Below are 9,001 nucleotides of genomic sequence, written 5' to 3'. Positions count from 1 at the left end.
TCACAAGAGTCCAGATTTTGCTCCAGCCCCACGCCCTCTTCCACAGAGTGCAGGAGTGCTTGTGGACAGAAGCACGGTAGAGGAGCACCCTGATTGCTTGTTCCAGTCAGGCTCCACTATTCTGCCACAGATACGGTGTCCTCTTGTGGGTAAGAAAGTGTCAACAACTCCTGGGAAAATAATCTTTGCTCCTGCCAAGAGAATAGGCAGGCATGACCCACTCCTTTACGCTAGATGTTTTGGCCTGAAGGCAAATCCCAAACACTGAGCACCTGGATTTGCCTGAAAGCCTCTGGCCTTGATGGCACCGAATGCCAGTGATCCTGGTGCTTAAAGAACAGTTGTCAGACAGTTTGCATTTCCTCGGGATTTCAGCCAGTTTGAAGCAGAGTTCCAGTCATGTTCAATTGAAAGCATCTCACAAATAGGACCTTAGTTGGTGTGGGTGGATGACTGACCACAGACATATTTGGTCTGTATTGCAGGACCAGCTTCGTGGTGTGTGGCCTGTGCTGGCACAGGTGATCCCACACTTAGTAGAGCCCCAGGCTTAATTTCTGCTGTTGCTATTGAGCACAGGTGCCAAAACTGATACAAGGTCAAAGTTCTTACCCATTCTGGGTCCATGTGCTCACTGCCACAAATACAAAAGCAGGGCCTCCCTGATGGCACAGGCATCATCCCCTCCAGCTTGGGTGGTCCAGATGTCAGGGGGTAGAGTTTGTACCCTCATCCTGGCAGGAAAAGTCGGGGAGGCCCCACTGGCTGCCCCAAGAGCTGCTCAACATATCACTGTTTGAATTTTCTTTTTTAAGAATTATTCCTTTATTGTAAGATTTTTATTTATTTTATTTATTTGTTGTAGAAGAACTGGGGTGTAGGCCAGAAGTGGTGGGGGGAGCGGTGAAAGGAGTCACCAGAGATAGAGTGGGGAGCAGAACAGGCAGATCTACTGAAATACACTGCTGAGGGTGAGACAGGAGAGGTCTGCTGTGCCATGTGGGTAGCTCCTTGGCTGGGACATAAACTCAGGCCAATGTGGTGGGTCTTCACAGTGCTAGCGCTGAGACTTAACCTCTAGGCCATCAGGGAGGCCCTGTTTGAAATTCTTAATAACTATAAATCAAGGTCCCTGCATTTTCATTTCACAACGGGTACTCCAAACTATGTAGCTGATCCAGATAATTTTCTAACCCCTTGTTTTCCATTATCTGTCCTCTTGGCCTTTGAATCTTTGCAGCTTCATCTTTAAACCCCTAGTTCATATGCCTCTTCTGCAAAATCCACCAGCTTAACTGCAAAATGAGGAAGCTAAAGCCTTCACCAGCCAATCTCTCTGGATAGCTTCCAGCATGATTCAGAAATCCATTTTCACTCACCCACTTTGGTAAGCAAGAACTTTTCACTCTTTCCAAAGTGGCCTCTACAAGGCAAAACCCAGGAGCCCTGACCTGCCATTCAATCTCTTTTCAATGTCGCCCTTTCCATCATCACCTCCAGTGGGATCACCCACTTCAGCCAAATTGAAAATAACAAGTAATAATGAAAGCAACGCAAAGCAATAGCAGTTCACAGACTGCGTTCATGCATCTAAGACTTGATCCTGACAATAATTCATGAGATACGATTTAAAAAATACTTACTCTGTACTTTATCACAAATAGAATTTGCTGAATACCATTTTATTTAGTGCAAAAGTCCACAAATTTAGTAAGTATACTGGGTTACTAGTCATCTTAAAAAAAAAAACTTTTATTTTTAACTAATTTCAGACTTGCAGAATGATTGCATAAAAAATACAAAGACTTCTCAAAATGTAAGCATCTTATCACATTTACTCACTCTATCTTCCCTATCTGTAGGTATAAAAATATATCTTTTCTTTATACTAGATGTAACACATACATATATTTTTGTTTGTTTATAGAACTGTTTGAGATTGCAGATATGGTGCTCTTCTCCACCCAAAATGCTTGAATATGTGTCTCCTAAAACAGGAGCATTCCCTTACATTAATCATAGCTATGTAAAACTAGTTTATAAAATAGGGCTCCCCTGGTGGCACAGGTGGTTGAGTGCCGCGCTGTAAAGCTGTCCCAGCCTCTGTAGCGCCGGTTTGATCCCGGCCTGCCAGCGAGGGTCCCACATGGCGCGGCAGACCTCTCCTGTCACGTCCACTGCTCCCCTCAGCAGTATATTTCGTCAGTCTGCCTGTTCTGTTCCCCACTCTGTCTCTGGTGAATCCTCTCACCCTCCCGCGCATCTGGTCTGTACCCCGGTTCTTGTATAAATAAATAAATCTAAAAAAAAAAAACCTAGTTTATAAAATATAAAAATGTTTTATATAAAAATTTTTAGGGCCTCCCTGGTGGTGCAAGAGGTTAAGTCACAGTACTATGAAGCCATCTGCAGCAACTGCAGCATGAGTTCAATCCCCAGCCAGGGAGCTACCCACATGGCGCAGCAGACCTCTCCTGTCTCACCCGCTGCTCCCCTCAGCAGTGTGTTTGAGTCAGTCTGCCTGTTCTGTTCCCCCCTCTGTCTCTGGTGAATCCTCTCACCCCCACTGCACCCTTGGCCTATACCCCAATTCTTTTTTTTTTTTTTTAAAGGATTGATTTATTTATACAAGCACTGGGTACAGTCAGAAGCGCGGGAGGGTGAGAGGATTCACCAGAGCCAGAGCGGGGAGCAGAGCAGGCAGAAGGACCGAAGTACACTGCTGAGGTGTGGCGGCTCCTGAGAGCAATGTAACAATTGCCACAATTTCGCATTAATATCGGGTGGCTGTGCTATCTTGGCATAATCAGCCCCTGCCCCTGTGCGCTGGACTGGACAGTCAATGACGGGTAAGATCAGAAAGCGAGTTCTGACAACCTAAGACAGGCGCAGTCCCCGAGGGGAATTTGGTTCCCACCTTTTCATCCATGAAGAATAACTGGAACAATCAGGCCTGGGCGTTGTTAAGGCACCACCAAAATATGTTGTTACTCATTACCAGAAACTAGGCTCATAGTAAAGGAATGCAACTATGGAAACAGATTCTATTACTTAGTAAATAATATAGTCAAACAAAGGTATGAGAATAAATAATAGTACATGGAAAACATAATAATAAAGTAATAATAAAAATATAATCATAATTCAGATGTTCTAGAATGAGCCTCCAGTATGGAGATTAGAATATGAAATGTTCTTGATTTGTACTTGATTTCTTGATAAATAATAAGCAAGATGTAATGATATGTGACACAATGTGCACGTATGCCTTGATAAATGATTAACCATATACTGTGCAAAACACAATGAAGCAATTACTGTAAAAATGTATAAAAAGAGAAAATTGCTTGCAATAAAGTGCACTCAGATTTTCACTCTCCCTTGAGTGTGTCTGTGTGTCATTCTTTCTTGTCCCTCGCCCTAATTCCTTCGATCACCTTTTGCTCATTCTCATTCAACCCTGAGATTGTCTCGATCTCCCGCCACTGCTGGGCTGGTCCGCGGCACTGAGGGGAGCAGCGGGCATCAGGAGAGGTCTGCGCGCCATGTGGGACCCTCCTCCGGTGGCCGGGGAGCAGCCGGGGTTATACCCCAATTCTTGTATGCATAAGTAAATAAATCTCTTAAAAAATTTATATGTAAAAGCATAAAATTTAAAAAGCATTGATACATTACTATCTAAACTAGAGATTTAATTTAAATATCATTGTCTCAATAATTCCTTTATACAGAGTGGTTCCCAGGGCCCTGCAAAGGGACTGAGTTTCTAGAGCTCTGAAGACAAAGGGTAATACCCCAAAATAGGGACTCATATTCTACTCCACCATTGATCAAGCAGCTGCCAAATACAAAGGCCACATCTCCTTACACCTGGCAAAAACTGCAGTATTGCCTCATGAATCACCTGCTTCTCTGAGGTACCCACAGGTGTATTTGGGGAGAAGCTTCCAGAACAAGTTGAGGAGTGACTGTCCTTCTATGATACTGGACAGATTCCACGAGAATCTGGATGTCACAAAGGCAGCCATGGTTCAGCCGGAGGAAGCTGCTGCTGAGAGGACTGGGAAGTTGGAGAAACAGGAGCAGAAAGGCTGCTGTGAGGGCTCCTGAGTCGCCAGAAAACAGCAGGAGTACCCTGGAGGGATGTGAGGAGACAAGTGAAAAAGCCAAGGAGAAGAAAAAACCAACTCCAGGAGATTCTACGGGAGACGGGAATGGAAGACTCATCTGTCTCCTTTTCCAAACCCAAGCAAAAGAAAAGTTTTCCAAGAGGGTGCGAGTTGGCAGTGAGGTTGAAGAGACAGCTGGCGGTGGAAATCTTCCCAAGAGGAAGAAACCTTTCTCCAAAGACGAAGCTGTGAGTGACCAGGAAAAGGCAGGAAACAGAGTTGTCTCCAAGGAAGAGGGAGTTCTCTTCCAAGGAGGAGCTGCTCAGCGGTGGACCTGCGGAGGCTGCTGGCCCAGAACAGCAGCTCCAAGAGAAAGAAAGAGCTGGCAAAGTATCCCAGGAAGGTCAACAGGGACATTTTCCCTTCACGTGTACACCTCATGGTGACGTTTCTCATCTCATCCCCTGGGCCCCAGTAAAAAACAAAGAATTCACAAAAAATAATAATTCCTTTATAGCAAAGAGAAGCAAAGTGTTCTGACATGGGACCCCACGTTGCATTTCATGAACAAGTCTCTAATGTCCTTCAATCCGCAATAATTCCTTAATCCCTTGCCTCTTGTGATCTTGTCTCCTGAAGGGGACAGTGCATGTAGTCTGTGCAAAGGTCTTTCAGTTTGGGTTTGTCTCTTTTCCCTCATGATTGAGTTCAGGTTTGCATTTTGGGGATTGCAAAAATGATGCCGTGTTCTTCTCAGTTCATTCCCTTGATGTCTATTTGTCCCATTGCTGTGACGTTTATTTGTTCCCCAGGTTAAGATGGTTTCTGCCAGACTTTCCATGGTAACGTTGTTGGGAGACTGGGTGCTCCCCAGTCCCTTGGGGCACCTCTACTGGGCCTTGGGCACCAGGCTGCACCTGCCCTGGGGTGGCATGGGGCAGGGGCCTGTGCACCACTGGGATACCCCATGCCACTCTCCTGCCAGCACAGCATCATGGTCCCTGCTCTGGGGCTGCTGGAAAAGGGGCACAGGAGAGAAGCCATGAGGGTTGAAAAGCGGAAACCTATGCAGGGAAACTCTCTTTGTGGGTGATGGTGACATGTGCATCTCTGGTCCTTGGGCGCCTGGTCCTGTACTCTGGCCTGTGCAAGTTGATCGGCAACACACACATCAGCCTCTTTCTCCTTGTATGCAGCTGGCCCCAGCCTCCCCTTGGCAGGACAATTGCCATTTTCTTTTTTTAAAGACTTATTTTATTTGTTTATGCATGCAAGAGCTGGGGTGTAGGCCAGAGGTGAAGGGGTGAAGGGATTCTCCAGAGAGAGTGGGGAGCAGAACAGGCAGACTGACTGAAATACACTGCTGCGAGGAGCAGCAGGCGAGACAGGAGGGGTCTGCTGCACAATGTGGGTAGCTCCCTGGCCAGGGATCGAACTTGTGCTGCAGTGGCTTCATAGTGCTGTCACTTTATCCCTTGCGCCACCAGGGAGGCCCCCCAATTGCCAGGCCTGCTCCTGCTCTCCTCCAGGTCTCTGCTCCCCAGACAACTGCCACCTTCCACGAGTGACTCTTGACTTGGACTCTGCAACACAGACATTATCTGGGGTTGGACAGACAGCATCCAGCCACATGCCGTCCTGCACATTTTCTCCCGATGTGTCTGCTTTTGAGTCATGTCCTGTAAGCGTGGGTGAGCAGCTGCCAACCGGCTGACCCTTGGCCTGGGTTTGCTCCATTTCAAAGTTATTCCTTGTCCACCTGTAATGAATAAGTATCTTGTAGGGAGAGATTTTGAGACCATGTTCTATTTCTCATAAAACATTCACCCCTTGCCTTAGTATTCATCAATGTTACTAATTCTTTAAATTTAATTAGTAAACTGAATTAGATCATGTTTCCATGATCCAAGTGTTTAAAAAATTCAAATAATATAGTGCATATAGTAAACAGTACAGTGAAAAGTAAGTTCTTCTGATATCAGATTCTGACTCATTTCTATTACCTGGTTTTATTTTTCCTGGTGGCGGAGACAATGCCACTTGATACTGAAACCCATTCTGCTCTTGTCTTCCTGGACATGAGGATGATATTTTTCCCTCCCCTGCTTTGCAGCAAAGCTGGGCCCATGAGACTAGTTTTGGCTCAAGAACCATGAGCAGAGATGAATGGATCAAGAAGATGTGGTACATATACACAATGGAATACTACTTAGCAAACAAAAAAGATAAACTCATGCCATTCGCAGCAAAGTGGATAGAGCTGGAAGGGATGATGCTCAGTGAAGTAAGCCAGAAGGAAAGAGAAAAATATCAGATGGTTTCACTTATAAACATAGGGAAACTGAACAAAGCATCAGGAAAAGACGAACTTGCAAACGGACCATAAACCTAATGCATGCAGCAGGGGAGGGTGAGAGAGAGGGGCCAAAACAGGGGAGGGAAGGGCACAAGGGACTGTGGTGATGGGTCACGGGTGCTCTGGTGGTGGGAGAACCACGGGGACTGCACCTGAGGGGAGAAACCAAATATTGTACAAAAATGAACAATGATGTAAGAAAATAAATAAGGGGCCTCCCTGGTGGTACAGGGGTTAAGTCTCAGCACTATGAAGCTATCCACAGCCACTGCAGCATGAGTTCAATCCCGGGCCAGGGAGTGACCCACATGGTGCAGCAGACCTCTCCTGTCTCCCCACTGCTCTCCTCAGTAGTGTACTTCGCCTATCTGCCTGTTCTGCTCCCCACTCTGTCTCTGGTGAATCCTCTCACCCCCTGCACACCTTTGGTCTACACTCCCGCTCTTGTATGCATAAATAAATAAATCTTAAAAAAAAAGAAAAGATATAAGTAAATTTAATTATTAAAAAACAAAAGGACAATGAGCAGAGTGATTTGTGTACTTCTGGGTCAACGTCTGACTCCCCAGCTTTTTCCCCTGACTACAGCAGTTGTGCAGGGGACACATTTAGATGGCAGCACCACAGGAAGGAAGCAGCCAGGACCCCTCAGTTAACACGTGGAGAACAGCCTTGGAGAGCTGCCCGTCTCTCACTGGATGTGTGTATGCTCGAAAAGTGTAAGCCTTTGCTATGGTGAGCAGCTGACGCTTCAAGTTGAATGTGTTGAATGTGCTGCTCCAACATAAGTTAGTCTATCCTAATAAAATCCTTCTGGAAACGTTCCTCACACATTGAAAAAATATGTGTTATAGGTGATTTTATTATTACAATTACATTATGAAAAATTCTGTATCACCCTTTTCTTACCTAACAACATATTTGAGACATTTCTACATCAAATAGATAGCTTGTTCTTCTTAAGATTTGAAAAGTGCTCTATCGTATGATTTTACTTTATTTAGAAGATAACATTGCTCTAAATTTCTCGAATAGGTACTACGTACATACGGTTTTAAAATAAAACAGATTAAGAGACATGAAAAATTCTCCCTCCCACAGCTTTCCTGAGCCAACAAACTTCCCACCAAAGGTAATCAGTATTTCCTGGTCCATATGTGTAATTTCAGAGATATGTTCCACACAGGGTGTTTAATTGAACCTCACTTAGCCTCAGGTTTGGCTAAGGTCCCAAAACAATAGGTTAAATAGATGCAAGCCTCCACTACCAGTTTCTCACTCTAAATTCACCACCCACCTCCAGCCTACAAAAGATGTTGGAGAGGTGGGGGAAAAAATAGGAGATTTGGCTCACTGGTCCTTCGGCTCTACTGACAGCTGCCTCAGACACCGCAGTGAAGGTGCGTGAAAGGATTTGGTTAGACTGGCCCCTGGGCCCCAGGGCTGCTTTTAACTCGGCAAAATGGATATTGTTGCCTTCAGTGACCTCAACTACGTGGCCTACATATCTCGGTATGATGCCACCCAAGTTCAATGCGCAGGAAGTCTGTCATCAACAGCAAGTCCTTCTCCATCTTCCAGGAGAAAATTCCCAACAACATCAAATGGGGTGATGCTGGCATCGACAACGGGTGTCTCCGCTAACTTGGAGAAGGCTGGGGCTCATCTGAAGGGTGGAGCCAAATAGTCCTCATCTCTGTCCCTTCTGCTGATGTCCTCATGTTTGGTGGGCGGGGACCCCAAGAAGTATGACAACTCCTTCAGATTGTCAGCAACACCTCCTGCACCACCAACCACTAGGCTCCCCAGGGAAGGTCATGCACAGCACCATGGAGGGACTTACAACTGCAGCCCAGGCCATCACTGCCACCCAGAAGACCGTGCACAGCCCCTGTGGAAAGCTGGTGTGATGGCTGAGGGGCTGTCCAGGACATTATCCCCACTTCAACTGGCACCGCCAAGGCTGTGGGCGAGGTCATCCCTGAGCTGAACTGGCAAGGCCTCCATGTCCCCACCTCCAATGTGTCAGCTGTGGCTCTGACCTGGCACCTGGAGAAAGCTGCCAAATATGATGACATCAAGAAGGTGACGAAGCAGGTGTCACAGGGGCCCCTGAAGGGCATCCTGGGCCACAGTGAGGACAGTGAAATCGTGCAATTTTAACCCTTTTCTCTGCTTTCGATGCTGGGGCTGGCATTGCCCTCAATGGACACTTTGTCAAGTTCATTTCCTGGTATGAGAGTGAATTTGGCTACAGCAACGGGGTGGTGGACCTCATGGTATGCGTGGCCTCCAAGGAGTAAAAGCCCCCAGACCATCAGTGCCACTGAGAGCACAAGAGGAAGAGAGGTGTCCTCAGCTGCTGGGGAGTCCTTCCCCCACTCATCTACATTAAGAATCTCCTGACCTAGGGCCTCCCTGGTGGCGCAAGGGGTTCAGCAGTATGAAGCTATCCGCAGCCACTGCAGCACGAATTCAATCCCCAGCCAGGGAGGTGACTCACACGGAGCGGCAGACTTCTAACTCACCCGCTGCT

General features: G+C 46.5%; 1 pseudogene across 1 annotated transcript; it reads left to right on the top strand.

Annotated features, from left to right (window-relative positions):
• Window positions 1-7,998: 7,998 nt before the first annotated feature.
• LOC311175211 (glyceraldehyde-3-phosphate dehydrogenase-like) lies at window positions 7,999-8,768 on the top strand (annotated as a pseudogene). Its single transcript has one exon. The product of its transcript is annotated as a glyceraldehyde-3-phosphate dehydrogenase-like (transcript).
• Window positions 8,769-9,001: the final 233 nt, after the last annotated feature.

This window comes from Talpa europaea, assembly GCF_964194135.1.
Source record: "Talpa europaea genome assembly, chromosome: 8".
NCBI classification, from domain to species: domain Eukaryota; kingdom Metazoa; phylum Chordata; class Mammalia; order Eulipotyphla; family Talpidae; genus Talpa; species Talpa europaea.
This window is presented reverse-complemented; position numbering and strand designations above follow the sequence as displayed.